Genomic DNA, 20,237 nt, shown 5'->3' on the forward strand with positions numbered 1-20,237 from the left:
CACCTTTCCAGTGAATTGGCACAGTGCTTTTCATAGGGCCTCATTACTAGGGGTGGTGGTATTTAGCAGAATAAATAGCCACACAGATTATTTCCATGAAAATATTAGGGGTACTATTTACATCCACATAATCAACAACGTCAGTATATGCATGGTACTGTGCTAAGTAGGATATAAAAATGAGGACAAAAGCGTTGCTCTAGTATAAGAAAGAGGAAATGCACATACAAAAATATTATAAATATTGATAATTAGCCAAGCAGAACTTTATAGAAAATAGCAAAATAAGAACTGTGCCCTCCAGGCATTGGTTTAAAAAGCTGATTTGCCTGAGGTAAGCCAAATTTTGAAAATATTTGCCAGCTTTTCTTAAGCACTTTTAATCTGTGCATGTAAGTCTTTATGTCTCTATGAATTATCTTATTTAAATGCTGTGCAACCACATAAGGCAGGTATTGTTTACTAATGTTATAGATTGGGAAACTGAGATTTAGGGAGATTAAATCACTTAAGCAAGATAAAATAACTAATAAATAATTAAGTCAGGATTTAATCCTAGGCTGATATGTATACTAAGCTAGAATTTTTGATAAACTCACATGCCACATATTCTAGATTATCCTGTATATTCCACTAGGAGTATATCTGTTTCCTTCATTATTCTATTCTTAGTGTCTAGCAAAGTACTATATATATATATATATATATATATCCATAGAAGATATTCAGCAAATATTTTTGAAAGATCATTGAAAGTATGAGGTATGTAAGCCCTTAAGGAAAAGATAGGAAAGAGTAAACCCAAGAAGAATTATATAACATATGGTAAATTGAACACCACAGGCAAGATCTAAGATGTAAAAAGAAATAACATATTCTCTAAATATATAGAAAAATATACTGTAAGAGGCAGGATTCCCTCAAGTGGGTTCTGACAGCAGGTGATTTAGCAAAGAACCATCAAATAGCTTTAGGAAAGAAGGAATTTTAAAGAAGGAAAAAGAGTCTAGAGTGAAGATGGCATTGACAATAACCTATTTTTAATCACTTTTTTTGGAATAGATTTAAATTTGCAGAAAAGTTGCAAAGATAATATAGTATTCCCAAATAATCAACTCAAATTCTCCTTAAATGGTACATTTGTCAAACCTAATGAATCAGTATTGATACATTAACATAAACTAAGGTCCATTTTTTTTTTCAGATTTCTTTAATTTTTAGCTGATATCTTTTTCTTCTACTACGGAGCTTCATCCAAGATACCATATTACATTTAGTAATCACATCTCATTAGACTTATCTTGCCTATGACAGAGTCTCAGACTTTCCTCATTTTGATGACCTTGACAGGTCTGTAGAGTACTAATCAGATATTTTGAAGAATGCCCTTCAATTGGGATTTGTCTAATGTTCCTTTCATGATTAGACTCTGGTTATTGATTTTTCAGAAGAGATTATAGAGGTAAAGTGCTTATCATTCATCAATCCAAGGGTGCATGTTATAAACGCAACTTGTTACTGATGATTTAACCTTGATCACTTGGCAAAGTGTTTGTCAGGTTTCTCAACCATAAAAAGTCACATGCTACTTCTTTACACATTGTATTATTTGGATAGAAATCACCATGTACGGCCTACACTGAAAGAATGAAGAGTTATAACTGTATATCCACAAGCAAAAACAAACAAAAAGATCATGTGGTAGTTCTATTTTTAAGTCTTTGAGGAACCTCAATACTGTTTACCATAGCGGAAGAACAAGTTTACAATCACAACAATAGTGCCCAAGGATTCCCTTTGCTCCATATCCTCACCAAAATGTTATCTCTTGTCTTCTTGATAACTGCTATTCTTACAAGTATGAAGTAATATCTCATCCTGGTTTCAATTTTCATTTCCCTGTAGATGTTGTGGTGTAGTGGCGTTGTGTATCTTTTAAAAAAATTTATTACTGGTTATTTTTATTGATGTAACATTGGTTTATAACATTATATAAATTTCATGTGCACAACATTGTATTTCTATTTCTGTGTACACTACAGTGTACTCACCACCAGAAATTCAGTTTCCATCCATCATCATACAGTTGACTCCCCTTATGCTTTTCACCCTCCCCCTACCACCTCCACCCTTTCTCTCTGGTAACTGCTACTCTGTACATGGTATCTATGTGTTTGTTTTGTTTGGTTTATTTTGTTCATTTATTTTGGGGTTTTGTTTGTTTTTTATATTCCACATATGAGTGAAATTACATGATATTTGTCTTTCACCATCTGACTTACTTCACTCAGTGTAATACCCTCAGTGTCCATCTATGTTGTTGCAGTTACAAGATTTCTTTTTTTTTCTGTTGAGTAATATTCCATTGTATACACAGCATACCTTCATCCATTCATCGATTGGTGAGCACATAGGTTGCTTCATATCTTAGCTATTGTAAATAATGCTGTGATGAACATAAGGGTGCACTTTTTTAAATTAGTTTTTTTGTGTGTTTTTAGTATAAATACCCAGAAATGGGATCATTGGGTCATATGGCCATTCTATTCTTAATTTTTTGAGGAGTCTCGATAGTGTTTTCCATAGTGGGTGCACCGATTTATATTCCCAACAACAGTGTATGAGGGTTTCCTTTTCTCCACATCCTTGCCAACACTGGTTACTTCTTGTCTTTTTGATAATAGCCATTGTAAAATGTGTGAGGTGATATCTCAATGTGCAATTGATTTGTGATTCCTAAATAATTAGTGATATTATACACCTTTTCATCTGCCTGTTAGCCTTCTATATGTCTTCTTTGGAAAAATGTCTATTCAGGACAGAGAGAGCATGGTGGCAGAGTAAGAGGATGTGGAGCTCACCTACTATCATGAACACATCAAAAATACATCTACAAGTGGAACAATTCCCATAGAAAACTAACTGGAAACTGACAGAAGGATTCCTATCCACCCAAGACTGTAAGAAAGATTCACATGTAATCACGAGAGAAGGAAGAAAAATGTCATGTCAGCCCTGTGCCCTTGGGAGGGGACTAAGAAGAAAAGAGGGGTTACACAAGTGGACACTCAGTGTCCTGGGGAATCAGTGATTCGAGCCAGAGACTGGGTGTCCTAGTCCTGGGTTCCTACACATAAGAGACAAGCCCCTTAGCTGCTTGAAGAACCGATGGAACAAACAGAAAGGCTGGAGAAGCAACGACTTCACTTGTGAGGAGTGTGCAGGAGCTGGCTTGCCCCCAGGCAGGGTGGAGAGAGGTCTGCCATAGTGGCTGCCACCTGGCTCCACCCCCCAGTACACCTGGAAAGAAAAACCTGGACCTGCTGACTTCATGTCACAGCTCAGCACTGGGTCTAGGGTAGCTAGGACCTGGGAAGAGACTTGAACTAGGGACACAGAGGTCACCTAGGAGCCTGAGACATACTCCAAGTGGGCAGCAGTGGCCATTGTTTGTATTTACTCAAACAGTGCTCCAAAAGAAGCCCAGACTTCTGATGGCAGTGTGGCTGCTGGAATTCCCATGATTACCTCGATGCATGCCCCAGCCCACTCCATGCCATATCCTAACAGTAGATCTGGGGCAGCCACAACAGGGCAAAAAGATAAGAGTGTGGATTGCATCTGAATGGAACCACACATGGCCACACAGGCAATGCATCAGACCTCTGTAAGCATGCTAGCTCAACTTGCTTCAAGACACCCCTCCTTTGGGGCAAAGGCCCCAGTGTTAGACGAAGGAAAATCACACACTTAAAGAGAACAGAGCCAGAGCCAGTTCAAGCCTGACCCTCAGGCTTCCACTCCAGCTACTGGGAGCAGACTCAACCCTTGACAGGACAGTAATGAACCCTGGGCAGAGAGGAAGTCCTACTTCACAATTTGCAAGGCTCTACCTTCTCCATCACCAGCACACTCCCTATCAAGGTGATCATGTCCACCAAACTCTGAGGAAAGAGGTAACATATTGTTTAGGAAATGCAAATCAATTCTGCAATGAGAGATATCACCTCACATGTTTTACAACGGTTATTATCAAAAAGGCAAGAAGTAACAAGTGTTGACAAGGATGTGGAGAAATGTGAGGCCCCATACACTGTTTTGGGGCATGTAAATTGGTGTACCCACTATGGCAAACACTATTGAGACTTCTCAAAAATTAATAATAGAATGACCATATGATCCAGTGATTCCAAATAATAGCAAGCTGAATCCAACCATACATTAAAAGGATCATGCACAATGGTCAAGTTGGATTTAATACAGTGTCACAAGAATGATTCACTATCTGCAAATCAATCAGTGTGATACACCACATTAACAAAAGGAAAGATAAAAATCACATGATTATCTCAATGGTGTAGAATCAACATGTGACAAAATTCAACATCCATTCATGATTAAAAAAAAAGTCTCATCAAAGTGAGTATAGAGGGAACATAGCTGAACTTAATAAAAGCCATTTATGATAAACCCACAGTTAGCATCATAATCAACAGTGTAGAGCTGAAAGCCTTCCTACTAAATTCAGGAACAAGACAAGGATGCTCACTCTTACTGCTTCTGTCCTTTCTCCACTGTATGTTCTTTGCTCTTTTGTCATAAATTAATTGTCCCTATATGTGTGGATTTACTTCTGGGCTTTCAGTTCTGTTCCATTGATCTATGCATCTTTTTAAATGTCAGTACCATATTGTTTGATTACTACAGATATATTATATAGTTTGAAATCAGGGAGTGTGGTACATCCAGATTTGTTCTTTTCCTCAGGATTTCTTTCACTATTTGGGGTATTTCATAGTTCCATATAATTTTTTGTTGTTATTGTTAGATTCCTGTAGAAAATGTCATTGGGATTTTTATAGGTATAGCATTGAACATGTAAATCGATTTAGATAATATGGACATTTTAATCCATGAGCACAGAATATCTTTCCATTTATTGTGTCTTCTTCAATTTCTTTCAGCAATATCTTATAGTTTCAGTCTGCATGTCTTTTTACCTCATTGATTAAATTTATTCCCGGGTATTTTATCCTTTCTGTTGCAATTGTGAATGGGATTGTTTTCTTAATTTCTCTTTCTGGTAGGTCATTGTCAGCATATATAAATGCATGAGATTTTTATATCCTGTACCCTTCAACTTTACTGTATTCATTTATTATTTCTAGTAATTTTGGGGGATTGTTTGGGGTTTTCTATGTATAAAATAATGTCACCTGCAAATGATGACATTTTAACTTACTACTTTCCAATTTTGATGCATTTTACTTATTTTTTCTGCCTAATTGTTCTGGCTCAGATTTCCAATACTATGTTGAGTAAGAGTGGGCATTTTTGTTTTATTCCTAATCTTAGCAGAATAAGTTTCATTTTTTTCACCACTGAATATAATGTTAGCTGTGGGTTTTTAATATGTGGCCTTTATTATGTTAAGGTACATTTCTGCTACACCCATTTTATTGAGAAGAAATTTTAATAAATAGTGTTGAATCTTGTCAAATATTTTTTCTGCATCTATTGAGATGATCACATGTTTTTTATCCTTCATTTTGTTTTTGTGTTGTATCATGTTGATTAATTTTCAAATGTTGAGCCATCCTTGAATACATAAAATAAATCCAACTTGATCATGATGTGTGATCCTTCTAATGTTTTGTTGTATTCAGTTTGCTAATATTTTGTTGAAGATTTTTGCATCTGTGTTCATTAGGGATACTGGCCTATAAATTTATTTTTTGTTTATTGCTTTTGTCTGATTTTTGTATCAGGGTTTTGTTGGTCTCAGAATGGATTAGGAAATGGTCCATTCTCTTTGATCTTTTGGGAAGAGTTTGAGAAGTGTAGCTATTAATTCTTCTTCAAATGTTTGCTAAATTTCCCTGTGAAGTCATCTGGTCCTGGACTTTTGTTTTGGGGGACAATTCAATCTCTTTACTAATAATTGGTTTATTCACATTGTCTATTTCTTCATAATGCAGTCTTCGAAATTTGTGTGAATCTAAGAATTTGTTCATTTCTTCTTGGTTGTCCAATTTTTGACATACAGTTTTTCCTAATATTCTCTTATAATCCTTTGCATTTCTGTGGTGTCTGTTCTTATTTCTCCTCTTTTGTTTCTGGTTTTATTTAACAGAGTTTTCTTTCTTTTTTTCTTAATGAATCTAGCTAAAGGTTGGTCAATTTTTTTTACCTTTTTCAAATAACTGACTCTTAGTTTCATTGATCTTTTCTATTGTCCTTTTAGTCTCTATTTAATTTACTTCCAGTCTGATCTTTATGATTTCCTTCATTCTACTGACTTTGGATTTCATTTGTTCTTCTTTTTCTAACTCCTTTAGGTGTAGTATTAGATTGTTTGAGATTTTTCTCATTTCTTGAGATAAGCCTGTTTCGCCTGAAACTTCCCTCTTAGTACTGTTTTTGCTGCATCTCATAGATTTTGGTATGTTGTATTTTCATTTTTCATTTGTCTTCTGGTATTGTTTTGATTTCTCCTTTGATTTCATCATTGACCCAGTAGTCATTCAGTAGCATACTGTTCAGTCTCCATATATTTTTTATTTTTCCTGGTTTCTTCTTATAGTTGATTTCTAGTTTCATAACATTGTGCTCAGAAGGGATGCTTAATATGCCTTCAGTCTTCTTAAACTTATTGAGACTTGTGTCCCAACATGGTCTGTCCTTGAGATTGTCCCATGTGCACTCGAAAAGAATGTGTATTCTGCTACATTTTGATGGGAGATCTTTGAAATTCATGTGGTCTAATGTTTCCTTGAATACCACTCTTTCCTTATTGCTTTCTTTCAGAATGATCTATCCTTTGGTATAAGTGAAGTGTTAGTCTCCTAATATAATTGTGTTGCCCTCAAATTCTCCCTTTAGTTATGTTGATAATTACTTCGCATATTTTGGTGCTCCTATGTTAGGTGCATACATATCAATAACTGCTACATTTTCCTGATGAATTGTCCCTTTTTCATCATATGACATCTGTCTTTGCCTCTTGTTACCTTTTTTGGCTTGAAGTCTGTTTTGTCTGATATGTGTATGCTTACACACACTTTCTTCGGCTGCCATTTTCATGGAGTGCTATTTTCCATCCCTTCACTTTGAACCTATGTTTGCTTTTAGAGCTAAGATGAGTCTCTTAGAGGCAATAGATAGTTGAGTCTTGTTTTTTAATTCATCCAGCCACTCAGTCTTTTGATTGATGAATTCAATCCAGTTACATTTAGGGTAATTATTGATAGATAAGGATTTAGTACTGCCACTTTATCTTTTGTTTTCTGGATGGTCTATATCTCCATTGTTTCTTTTTCCTTGTATTTTTGTCTTCCATTTTAGTTTGGTGGTTTTCTATGATGTTTTCCTCTTTTTTTATGTTTTGTGTCTCTATTCTAGATTTGTTTTTTGATTACCATGAGGTTTGTATAAAATGTCTCATAGATAAAATATTTCTTTTTCTGCTGATATCAGTTATCTTCATTTGCCTATATGGGTTCCATTCTTTTCTTCTTCCCCTTTTATTTATTTGTTGTCTCAAATTATCCCTTTTTATATTGTGATTCTGTTACCAAGTTAGTAGGTATGGTTGTTTTACTGCATTTTTTCATTTTAACCTTTATGCTATGATGAAGTGTTTAAAACCCTATCCTAATAATGTAAAGTTGCAATTTTCCAATTCTGTCTGTTTATACTCTTACTCAAAGTTTTGTGTACTTTTTGTTTTGTTTTGTTTCTAATAGAAGAGCTCCTTTCAACATTTCTTACAGGATAGGTCTTATGTTAATGAACTCCCTCAGCTTGTATTTCCCTGGGAAAGCCTTCATTTCTCCTTAATATTTGAATAGTAAATTTGCTGAATAGAATATTCTTGGCTGACTGTTTTTATATTATCTGTCAGTATTTTGAGAATATCATTCCACTCTGTCCTGGCCTGTAGAGTTTCTGCTGAAAATCTGTTGATAGCCTAATGCAAATTCCTTTGTAGATTATCATCCCATTTCCCCTGGATGCCTTTAAAATTCTTTCTTTGTCACTGACTTTTGTCAGTTTTAATATAATGATTTTGGGAGAAGCTCTTTCTGCATTGAAGTAATTGAGTGTTATTTCAGTTTCACAGAGTTGTATATCCAGTTCCTTCCCCAGGTTTGGGAAGTTCTTAGCTATTACTTCTTGAAATAACCTCTCTGCTCCCTTTGCCCTCTCTTCTCCTTCTGGGATATCCATTAACTTAATGTTGCCCTTCCTAAAAGTGATGAACAATTTCACAAAATTTCCTCATTTTTTAAGATCTTATTTCTCTCTCCATATTTACCTGTATCATTTCTAGATTTCATCTTTGAGCTAGCTAATTCTCTCTTCCATATGGTCTGCTCAATTTCCAGTGTTCTCTAAAGCGTTCGTCATCTCTGGAGTTCTTCAGCTCCAGAATTTCTATTGGGTTTCATTTTTAGAGTTTCAGTCTCTTTCATAAAGTATTCCTTCTGTTCATTAATTTTATCCCTGGGGTCATGAACTGCCACTCTGAGTTTTCTTATAGCTCATAGAGTTTCTCCATGACACTATTTTGAATTCTCTATCAGTTAGATCACAATATTCCATCTCTTTAAGTTTGGTTTCCAGAGAATTATCATCTTCTTTTTTATTGAAGTATAGTCAATTTACAATGTTGTGTTAATTTCTTGTATACAGCATAGTGATTTATATATATATATATATATATATACATATATTCATTTTCATATTCTTTTTCATTATAGGCTATTACAAGGTATTGAATATAGTTCCTGTGCTATACAGTAGGACCTCATTGTCTCTCTATTTTATATATAGTAGTTAATATCTCCATTTTCTTTATATGATACAGTGTTACTGTGGTTCTTCATGATGCATGATATGCTGTTCCTCTGCCAGCACATATGAAGCAGCAAACACCTTTTTTTCCTAGGTAAAGCTGTTTTTTAAACTTGATTCTAAGGGTTCAGCAGGTGAGAAACTAGAGGCCTTTTAAATTTTTCCAGTAAGGTGGCACTATAGCACAAGTTTTGGTTTCTCTTACATGAGCTGCTTCTACTTATATTTGAGATAGGACACTTTCTACCCTCCACTGCTGCTGTCAGAGCTGTTGCCTGATGCCCTCATCACTGCTGGTGCCTCCAGGGTCATTGGTGTCCAGCTACTGCTGGTGTCACCACCTGAGGCCCCAGGATGGTGGGTGCTTCCAACAAATCTGGGATTTGCTGAAGTTTAGGCTCCACCACCAAAGGGGGATGAGGAAGTTAGGGTGGGAGCTGGTTTTATGAGTGGCACTGCCATGGCTGTTTGTCAGGTTCATGGGGCAACGGGCTGGAGTCATGGGCATCTCTGCTGCTGGATGAATGGGGTCATAGTTCCCAAGCCACTGCTGCTGCCTAGTTGCCTGTGGTCATGAGCATTGCTGGGGCCAGGAAGCCTGAGTTGTGTGTGCCATCTCCCCTTGCTGCTACCAGGTTCTCTGTGAGTTCAGCTGCTGATGCCTGGTGTCCAGGGTCACAGACATCACTTCTGTTGTTCTTCAATTTCTGCCTCCTCTATGTTTTTCACCCACCTTTAGATGTACAGATGTGTAGAATTCTCCAGAATCCTGGCTTATTGGGCAGAGACACCTTTGTTGAGTTGTGGATGTCTTACTGGTTGTTGATTGAAGGGGAGAGACAAAGGAGCCTCCAACTCTGCCATGATTCTAACATCATTCTCTTGAGCACCTTTTCATGTACCTGTCAACCATTTGGATTTTGGGGCAAGGAGAAAATGTCTACTTAGTTCCTCTGCTCATTATTTATTTGTTTGTTTGTTTTTAAGAATGTATTTATTTATTATATTTTTTTCAACAAAGGTACTAGGAATTGAACCTTGGACCTTCAGCATACTAAGTATGCACTCTACCACTGAGATATACCCACCCACCCCTGCTCACTTTTTAAACTAGATTATTTAAGAGTACATACTTGTAACTAGTAAATAAATGAGCCCTGGAGACCTAATATGCAGTATAATAATTATAGACAATAAAACTATATCATAATCATTAAACTTTCTAAGAGACTACATCTTAATTTTTCCCAAAGTAGAAGAAATGATAATTATATGACATGATATAGGTGTTAGCTACCATTACAATGGCAGTCATATTGCAATATAGATGTATCAAATCAACATGTTGTACACCTTGAACTTCCACAATGTTGTATGTCAAATATATCTCAATAATTTTTAAAAAAACCTAGACCCAGTCCTCACATATTTCACAAAATATCAACTCAAAATGAACCATGAACCTAAATAAAATAGAAAACAACAAAACTTATCAAAAACTTAGGAGAAATTCTAGATGACCTTGAGTTTGTTAATGAGTTTTTAAATACAACACAAAAATTATCATCCATGAAAAAAAAGACTGATAAGTTGCACTTCATTAAAATAAATGTGTTCTTTGTTAAAGACACTGCTAATATAATAAAGACAAGTCATATGCTGATAGAAAATGTCTGCAAAACACTTATCTGAAAAAACCCTTCTGTTCCAAATATACAAAGAACTCTTAAAACTCATCAATAAGAAAAAAATTAAAAATTGGGCAAAATATCTGAACAGATGCTTCACAAAAGAAGATACAGATGGCAAATAAGCTTTGCTCAGTGTCATATGTTATTAGGAATTGTGACATAAAACAGAAATAAGTACAGTTTGCTAATATTTTGTTAAAGATTTTTTTCATCTTACATTCATGAGAGCTATTGGTTTGTAGTTTTCCTTATTTGTATTTACTTGCCTGGTTTTAGCTACTATTAGCATAATGATGGCCTCGTAATATAACTTAGGCAACATTTCCTCTGCCTCTATCCTCTGAAAGAAATTGTACAGACTTGGTATAATTTCTTCTTTAGATATTTGGTAAAATCCACCTGTGAAATATCTGGTACTTTCTGCTTTAGATGATTACTAATTATTTATTCAATTTCTTTAACAGATATAGGTCCATTTAGATTGTCTATTTCTTCTTGTATGAATTTTAGTAAATTATGTCTTTCAAGGAATTGGCACATTTAATCTAGGTTATATGCTTTGTGGGAATAGCATTATTTATAGTGTTTCATTATTATCCTTTTAGTGTCTGTGGGATCTGGAGTGATATCCACTCTTTCATTTCTGATACTAGTAATTTGTGCCCTTTTTCTTTCTTTCTTAGTTAGCCTAGATAAAGTTTTATTGAGATTATTGATCTTTTCAAAGAATTAGCTTTTTGTTTCATTAATTTTCTCAGTGGTCTCCTTTTCTGTTTCATTGGTTACTATTGTAATTTTTATTATATATTTTCTTCTGTTTACTTGGATTTAATATACTTTTCTAGTTTTCTAAGATGAAAACTGAAATTATTTATTTTAGATCTTTCTTGTTTGTAATATATGTATTCAGCAGTATAAATTTTCCACTAAGCACTGTTTTTGCTGCATCCCATAAATGTTGTCTTTTCATTTTCATTTAGTTCAAAATATTTATAAATTTCTCTTGCAATTTTTCTTTGGCCCATATGTCATTTAGACTTGTTTAATCTCCACATATTTGGGGATTTTTCCAGTTGTCTTTCTGTTACTCATTTCTAAGTTAACCCCATTGTGATCTGAAGGTATATACTATTATTTCTGAAAAAAATTAGTTGTGTTTTATGACCCAGAATGAGATCTGTCTTAATGATTATTCCATATGAACTTGAGAAAAATTTGGATTGTGCTGTTGTTGGATAAAGCACTCTGTAGATGTCGATTATATACAGTTGATTGATGAGTCTATTGAGCTCATATATGTCCTTACTGATTTTCTACTTGGTAGATATGCCCATTTTTGTTTAAGGGGTGTTTAAGTCTCCAACTATGATGGTGTATTCATACATGTAATGGAGAAAAGACAGTCTCTTCAATAAGTGGTGCTGGGAAAACTGGACAGCTACATGTAAAAGAATAAAATCAGAACATTCTCCAACACAATATATGAAAATAAACTCAAAATGGATTAAAAACCTAAATGTAAAATTGGATACTATAAAACTCATAGAAGAAAACATAGGCAGAATATTCTTTAACATCAATCAATATTTTCTTGGATATGTTTCCTAAAGCAAAGGACACAAAAGCAAAAAATAAACAAATGGGGCCTAATTAAATTTAAAAGCTTTTGCACAGCAAAGGAAGCCATTGAAACAAAAAGACAGCCTACTGAATGGGAGAAGATATTTGCAAATGATATGACCAATAAGGGGTTAATATCCAGCATTCATAAACAGCTCATACAATTCAACATCAAAAAAACCCCAAACAACCTGATTAAAAAGTGGACAGGAGAATTAAGCAAACATTTTTTCAAAGAGGAAACGCAGGTTTCCTTTTCAACAGGGACTTGAAAAGATGCTCAAAATTGCTAATCATCAGGGAAATGCAAGTTAGAACCACAATGAGATATCACCTCACACCTATCAGAATGGCTGTCATCAAAAAGAACACAGATAACAAATGTTGGTGAGGATGCAGAGAAACAGAACCTTTGTACACTATTGGTGGGAATGTAAATTGGTGCAGCCACTGTGGAAAACAGCATGGAGGTTTCTCAAAAAGCTGAAAAAGAAACTACCATGTGATCCAACAATTACACTCCTGGGTATATATGTGAAAAAAACACTAATTCAAAAAGATACCTGCACTCCAATGTTCATAGAAAGATTATTTACAATTGCCAAGGTATGAAAGCAACCTAAGTGTCCACCAACAGATGAATGGATAAAGAATATGTGGTATAGATATAGATATAGATATAGACATAGACAATGGAATACTACTCAGCCATAAAAAAGAGTGCAATTTTGCAATTTGTGGCAACATGGGTGGATTTGGAGGGTATTATACTAACTGAAATAAGTCAGACAGAGACAAATACTGTATGATATCACTTATGTTTGGAATCTAAAAAATACAACAAACTAGAAAATATAACAAAAAAGAAGCCAGAATCACAGATATGGAGAACAGGGGAAGAGGGGAGAGTCAATATAGGGGTAACGAATTAAGAGTTACAAACTGTTAGGTATAAAATAAGCTACAAGAATATATTGTACAACATGAGGAATATAACCAATATTTTATAATAATATAAGAGGAGTATAACCTTTAAAAATTGTGAATCACTGTGTTGTATACCTGTAATTTCTATAGTATTGTACATAAACTATACTTCAATAAAAAATTAAAAATAAGAACTGTAATTATCTCACTAATGATCTCATCTGGATCTTCTGGATAACTTGCTGCAGCTTCTACATCAACACTCACTGCTTCAACTTGCACTTTTAGGTTATGGAGATGGCTTTTTTCCATAAATCTCATGAACCAACTTCTACTAGCTTCATTACTTTCTTCTGCACCTTCCTCACCTCTCTAGCCTTCACAGAGTTGAAGAAAGTTAAGGCCTTGCTCTGGATTAGGCTCTGGGTTAAGACACTGTTATGGCTGATTTGATCTTCTATCCAGACCACTAACACTTTCGCTATATCAATGATAGGCTATTTTGCTTTCTCTTCATTTGCTCCTTTACTAGAGTAGCATTTTTAACTTCCTTCAAGAACTTTTGCTTTGCATTCACAACTTGGCTAACTGTTTGGTGCAAGAGACTTAACTTTCAGCCTATCTGCGCTTTGATATGCCTTCCTCACTAAGATTAATCATTTCTAGCTTTTGATTTAAAGTGAAAGACATGGTTCTTCCTTTCAGTTGAATACGTAGAGGCCATTGTAGGGTTATTAATTGGCTTAATTTCAATTTTGTTGTGTCTCAGAAAATATGGAGACCCAAGGAGAAGGAGAGAGATGAGGGAAGGGCTGGTTAGTGGAACAGTCAGAATACACATATTTATTGCTTAAGTTTGCTGTCTTATATGGGAGTGGTTTGTGACACCCCAAAACAATTCCAATAGTAACATCAAAAATCACGGATCAGAGATCACCATAACAAATATAATAATAATAATAATAAAGTCTGAAATATTGCAAGAATGACCAAAATGTGACACAGAGACAAAAAATGAGCAAATGCTGATGGAAAAACAGTGGTGATATACTTGCTGGGCACAGGGTTGCCACAAACTTTCAATTTGTAAAAAATGCAAAGTCTGCAGAGCATAATAAAGTGAAGTACAATCAAATAAGGTATGCCTGTAGATATATACTTTGTTTTGTTTCTCCTCCTTTTCTTTTTCCAAAAAATGAATAAGCTGTATGCCATTTTAAAATTGTTTTTTCACATTGTAAACACATTGCATATTAATGCATCTATGCTATCAAACTTAATTGCTAGATTCTTTTTAATTGTAAAGAAGTATGTTTTTATTTAACCAATCCCAAAATGTTGCAAATCTGTTTCTAGTTTTTCACAGTTATAATTAATTCTATGAAAACTATTTTTATACATTTTATCTTTATAATCTTATCAAACAATTTCTTTATGATTAATTTATCAAAGTAACATTCCTGTGTTAAATAGTATACTTTACTTCTCTTTGATTCATCCTGTAAGAGCAGCTCAAAAAAGGCTCTACCATTTTATACTGCCACCAGAAGTATATCAATATAGTTATTTCAACATACAGACTCACAACAATCATGCTCTTTGCAGTCTATTTGGTCTCTGGTTATTTAATAGGAGGAAAATCATAACCAATATTTTACATGTATCCTATTGATTACTATGAAATTTTATCAAATTTTTATCTATTTATCAGTCATTTATATTTCTTCTTTGTTAAATTGTCTATAATGTTTGCTCCTTTTTCTATTAGAGTGATCCACTCTTTATTGATTTGCAGGGGATATGGAAGTAAAAAATATATTAAAACCTTGCTTGCCATATATATTGTCAATTTTTAAAATAATTTGTCATAAAAATACATTTTTTGGAAGGGTTTTGTTTGTCTGCAGGTTAGGTTTTTTCATACTGAACTTTTTCCTATTGATATAATCACATTTAATAATCTTCACACTTATGATGCCTTTTCTACAATTGTGCATTAATATGTGTGTTTATATATGCACACACATACACACACATGCATATATGTAAATTAATGTGGAATTTATAATATATTATATAAATTGCAGCTACTCAACTTCATTCTTTTAAAAATTTATATATTTATTTATTTTTTTATTCAAGTATAGTCAGTTTACAATTTTGCATCAATTTCTAGTGTACAGCATAATGTTTCAGTCATACATGTACATACGTATATTCCTTTTCATATTCTTTTTCCTTATAGGTTACTACAAGATATTGGATATAGTTCCCTGTACTATACAGTAGAAACTCGTTGTTTATCTATTTTATATATAGTAGTTAGTATCTGCAAATTGCGAACTCCCAATTTATCCCTTCCCACCCCTTTCTGCTCTGGTAACCATAAGTTTGTTTTCTATGTCTGTGAGTCTGTTTCTGTTTTGTAAATAAATTCATTGTGTCCACAAATGATAAATGCTAGAGAAGGTGTGGAGAGAGGGAACCTTCCTACGCTGTTGGTGGGAATGTAGTTTGGAGCAACCATCATGGAAAACAGTATGGAGATTCCTTAAAAAACTAAAAATAGACTTACCATATGATCCAGCAATCCCACTCCTGGGAATATATCCAAAACAATCTCTAATTCGAAAAGATACATGCACCCCAATGTTCATAGCAGCACTATTTACAAGAGCAAAGACATGGAAGCAACCTAAATGCCCATCAACAGATGACTGGATAAAGAAGTAGTGGTATGTTTATACAATGGAATACTACTCAGCCATTAAAAAGAATAAAATAATGCCATTTGTAGCAACATGGATGGACCTGGAGATCATCATTCTAAGTGAAGTAAGCCAGAAGGAGAAAGAAAAATACCATATGATATCGCTTATATCTGGAATCTAAAAAAAAAAAAAGACACAAATCAACTTCATTCTTAATGCTAAAACAGTTTTTTTTTTTTTTTTTCCTCAAATTGCCAGTCACTTGTCTTTTCTCCCATGGTCAGGACACTTCCACTTTCATCCCTCCTAATTAAAGTATATTAAATGAATTTGCCAAGATTCTCCACACTTTATATCCCTACTGCTCATAGAGAACAATGAATTTAAAGACAACTCCCTGTGCATTTCTTCAGTTTAAAGCTGTAAAATATCAGTGAGAAGGTATTCAAAGTTTGTGGTATGTTCTTGGCAACATTCAGGGTGAATAAGCATCCTTCATCAATGATATGGAAAGCCATACCTATCGTGTACACAGTACCATTAAGTCCTTGAGACTGTTGCCATGTTCTCCTTATTTTATTGGTCTGGTTATACCTACATGTTTATCACACTTTTTTAATTACTTACTACTTTAAAATATAGGATAATATCTAATAAGATAAATGTTTCTACTTCAGTTTGGTTTTACAGAAATGCTATAGTACACCACACATTTATCCCTCCAGATAAAGTTTATAAATACTTTTCAACATATAATATAAGGTGAGATATTAAAGTAGGTTGAGAGCACTTATGCTTTTGATAGATAAAAGATACAAAGATAAATTTAAAGAGAACTGACATTATTAAAATATAAATATTTCCTATCCAAGAAGGGAATGTATTTTGCCATTTATTAACATCTCATTTTATGTTCTTCAATAGGAATTTATATTTTTCTTAGTATAGGCCATGAATAATACTTTCTAATTTTATGCCTAGATGCTTTATATCTTATTCTTACTATGATTATGAACTAGATAATTTCCTCAATATATTTTCTAAATGATTGTTGGTATGTGTTAAAGTTTATCATTTATTCATTTGTAACTGGCTACCTTTCCTCTTATCATTTCTAATAGTTTCTCAATTGATTTTTAAATATTTTCTAAGTGGCTAATCATGCCATCAGCAAACAACACTATTTACCTCCTTTCCTTATATGCATTACATTTATTTTTGTTTGATTGATCCCATGGGCTCCAACTTCTGAGCAATGTCATCGTAGTGAAAATAGATAACTTTTGCCTTGCTCATGGAATTAAAAGATGCATTTTTGTTTTACTAATTATGTATGAAGCTGGGTATTGATAATTTTATCTCCTTATGAATCTATCCTATGTTAAAGAAGCATCTTTCTAGTCTTATTGATTTTACTACAGCATGTCTGTCAGAAATTGTTTTTGAATTCAATAAAATAGTTCTTAACTTCTGTTAAGAATATATTTTTATTTTACATATTAAGATGAAGAATTATATAAATATATATTCTAATCTTAAATCATGATTGAATTTCTGGCTTGAAGGTCATTTGCTCGTGTATTTTATATTTTATATGACTCTAGATTCTATCTAATGATTTTTGATTTTATGAATAAATCTGCTATGAATTTTTTGTCATAGTTTGTGAGATTTTCACAACAGGATTATGTGAGATTTATACAAAAATTGGAAAGCATTTCCTTTATATCCATGCAATGAAAAATATTAAATAATTAAGCTGTAAGATCCATAAGTTTGATTTTGTGATATCATCTTTTATCTGTTATTTCTTCTTTCTTTATTGGTCCATTTTTTCATAAGAGATATATATATGTACATATCATATATATAACAGATAGATTATATATGTACTGTATATGCATAAATATACATTTATAAAATATATATGTGTATCTTTTAAAATTATATATATAGTATATATATATATATATATATATAAATTTCCAGCCCTTCAGCTGAGCTTCTGGTATACCACTCAACACCTTCTCTTATTTTCACACATCCTTCCCATCTTCATCCCACTAAATTAGGGTATATTAGTCGAATTTTCCAGAACTTCCTACACTTCCTAACTTGCCACCAGTCCTTCAAATAGGGGAATTTTGTGCTGGTTTCCAAAACGTTCCTTTAATTTGTTTCAAAGATAAAATATTTGGCACAAATTATCCAAATGCTTTAAAGTCTGATAAACTCTATGCACTTATTCTTTATTTTGAGAGTTGGCAAAATCCCATTATCACACCATCAATTTTTGCTTAAGTCACTGTGTATTGTTTAGTAAGGTGTTTGTTACTTTGTTTTTCCAATTTGCATTTGCACTACCCCATTCTTGAAACTCAAAGAAGTTTTCATTTTTTTCTTTTATTTTTTTAGCTCTACAGATAGACTGACACAATTTGGAGTGTAGAATACTCAAACTTATATTAAAATTATAAGTAGATTACTAGAAACAATAAGCAGCAATGTATAAAAGATCTGTGTTGTCTTACATAGCCTTACATAATTTGAGAATTAAGGTACATATTATATAGCACAGTACCATCCTCATTCATTACACAATCATGAGAAAACACTTTTCAGAGTCATATGTAAATAAATCAATGCCTATAAATATACAGCACTAATTGTTTCCAGTAAGATCCCATGGTGTTTTATATAAAAAGAAGCAATAAAGGAAGATGAAATTTGATAGAAACTATTTAGATAATTTGAACTCCTTAAATAAGTAGGTGGAAGTAATCCACCTTTCTCTTAGAGATGTTCTTAATTCATATTTTGTATCATCAAAAACTTGAAAAAAAGATAATACAGGTTCTATTCAGTGTTTCTGTTGTTACATGATGAAACAAAGAAGTTTTTGGAACAAAACTAATAAACTTCTTCCCAATTTTTCACCCACTTTCCAGACTTCTCTATGTTCCTATAGCTATTATTAAAGGAAAAAACCATGTCCAAATTTCTTGTGGATAATTTGAACCACCATTATATTCCTTTTAAAAGGGATTAATAAATGAATCGTTAAAAATAAAGGACCTAGATCATGTCACAGAACTAATCACAGTGATTTAAATATGTACAGTTCTGTCAATCCTTCAGCAGAGGTCTGAATCTCAGAAATACAAGAATATAGAAGCAACAAGTGAGGTAGGGTAAGTTACTAGAAACCATACTGACATACAAGAGTAGTTTCATTGAGCATAGGTCATAAATTTATTGATGAGAAATAATTGTGGAAAGTGAGTTTTCACTATGAATTGAAAATCTTATCTTACTGTGTTCCAGTGACCCAAAACACCAGTGGAAGTAATAGCACTCTCCTCTAGAGCATTCCAAAAGAGACCTTCAATTGTAGCCAACATAGAGACTTAGTGGTTATTGGGAGCTTTGTTAAGACATTCATTAGATTTGATTGTATACTTCCCTTACAGTAAATTTTAAGTTGTGAAAGTAAGCACCAGTAAGGTTACCAATAGCCAAAGGATCAGACAATATTTTGATGTCCAGCTAAGTGACACCAAATAAGTCTTAAGGGTAAAATGATATTGCCCTGCCAAATAGAAACTGTGGCTAACATATGATGCTTAAGATGATGGCCAGGAGTTCCCACTGAAATATCTCTGAAATTAACAGTAAGTAATATCATACCTATCCTTGGAAAGTCAGTCTGTGATTGCCCTCTAAGTGAATGAGAATGTTCTTGAAAGAGTCAACCCTTGTTTTCAGCTATCTGCAATTAAAATGTAAAGTTTACAAACTATTTTTCATCTGATTTAGGGGATGATTGCAATGTACTTAAACTATTAAGAAAGATTTCAATAATCTAAGCCTGTGATCACTGTTATTTCTTGAATCCTATCCTGTCCCATGTATCTAAAAGATCCCTGAATTTTGACTGATGCTTCAGAGAGAATCATCACACTTGGATATCAGAGCTCAAAACACAGACATAAAGACCATGGTGGCACAGTGAAGTCACCCCAAAGTCAAACATTTCCAAGCCATAAAGAAGAAAAATTGAAGAGGCAGGATGCCAAAAACAAAGGTCGAGTTAAAAATTAGTCTTATATCAGCTTTGAATATGGAAGAGAGTCAGGAACATCACTTACACTCACCTTTTATTGAGCATATTATCTAATAGATTGTTTCTAATACATGTGGATGAACCAATGATGCAATTATAAGGAATAAGAAGGAAAAACAGTATCAGAGTAGAATCAAAAAGGAAGAAAGTGAGAAACCTACGCATAAGCCAGATTTAGCCAAAAAGAAACAGAGTTCATTAGTTAGCAGGAACAGGTGACAGCAAAAGAGAAATAAAATCCTGGAAAGCCATATAAACTGATGGGGTGAAAACAAGCACATCTGAACCTTTGGAGAAAATAAGGAAAGG

General features: G+C 33.5%; 1 long non-coding RNA gene across 1 annotated transcript in view; it reads left to right on the forward strand.

Annotated features, from left to right (window-relative positions):
- LOC141576388 (uncharacterized) overlaps positions 1-20,237 on the forward strand; it is a 217,108-nt gene that overhangs the window by 162,264 nt on the left and 34,607 nt on the right. The gene's annotated exons all lie outside the window — the stretch shown is intronic.

Source organism: Camelus bactrianus, chromosome X (assembly GCF_048773025.1).
Source record: "Camelus bactrianus isolate YW-2024 breed Bactrian camel chromosome X, ASM4877302v1, whole genome shotgun sequence".
Classification (NCBI taxonomy): domain Eukaryota; kingdom Metazoa; phylum Chordata; class Mammalia; order Artiodactyla; family Camelidae; genus Camelus; species Camelus bactrianus.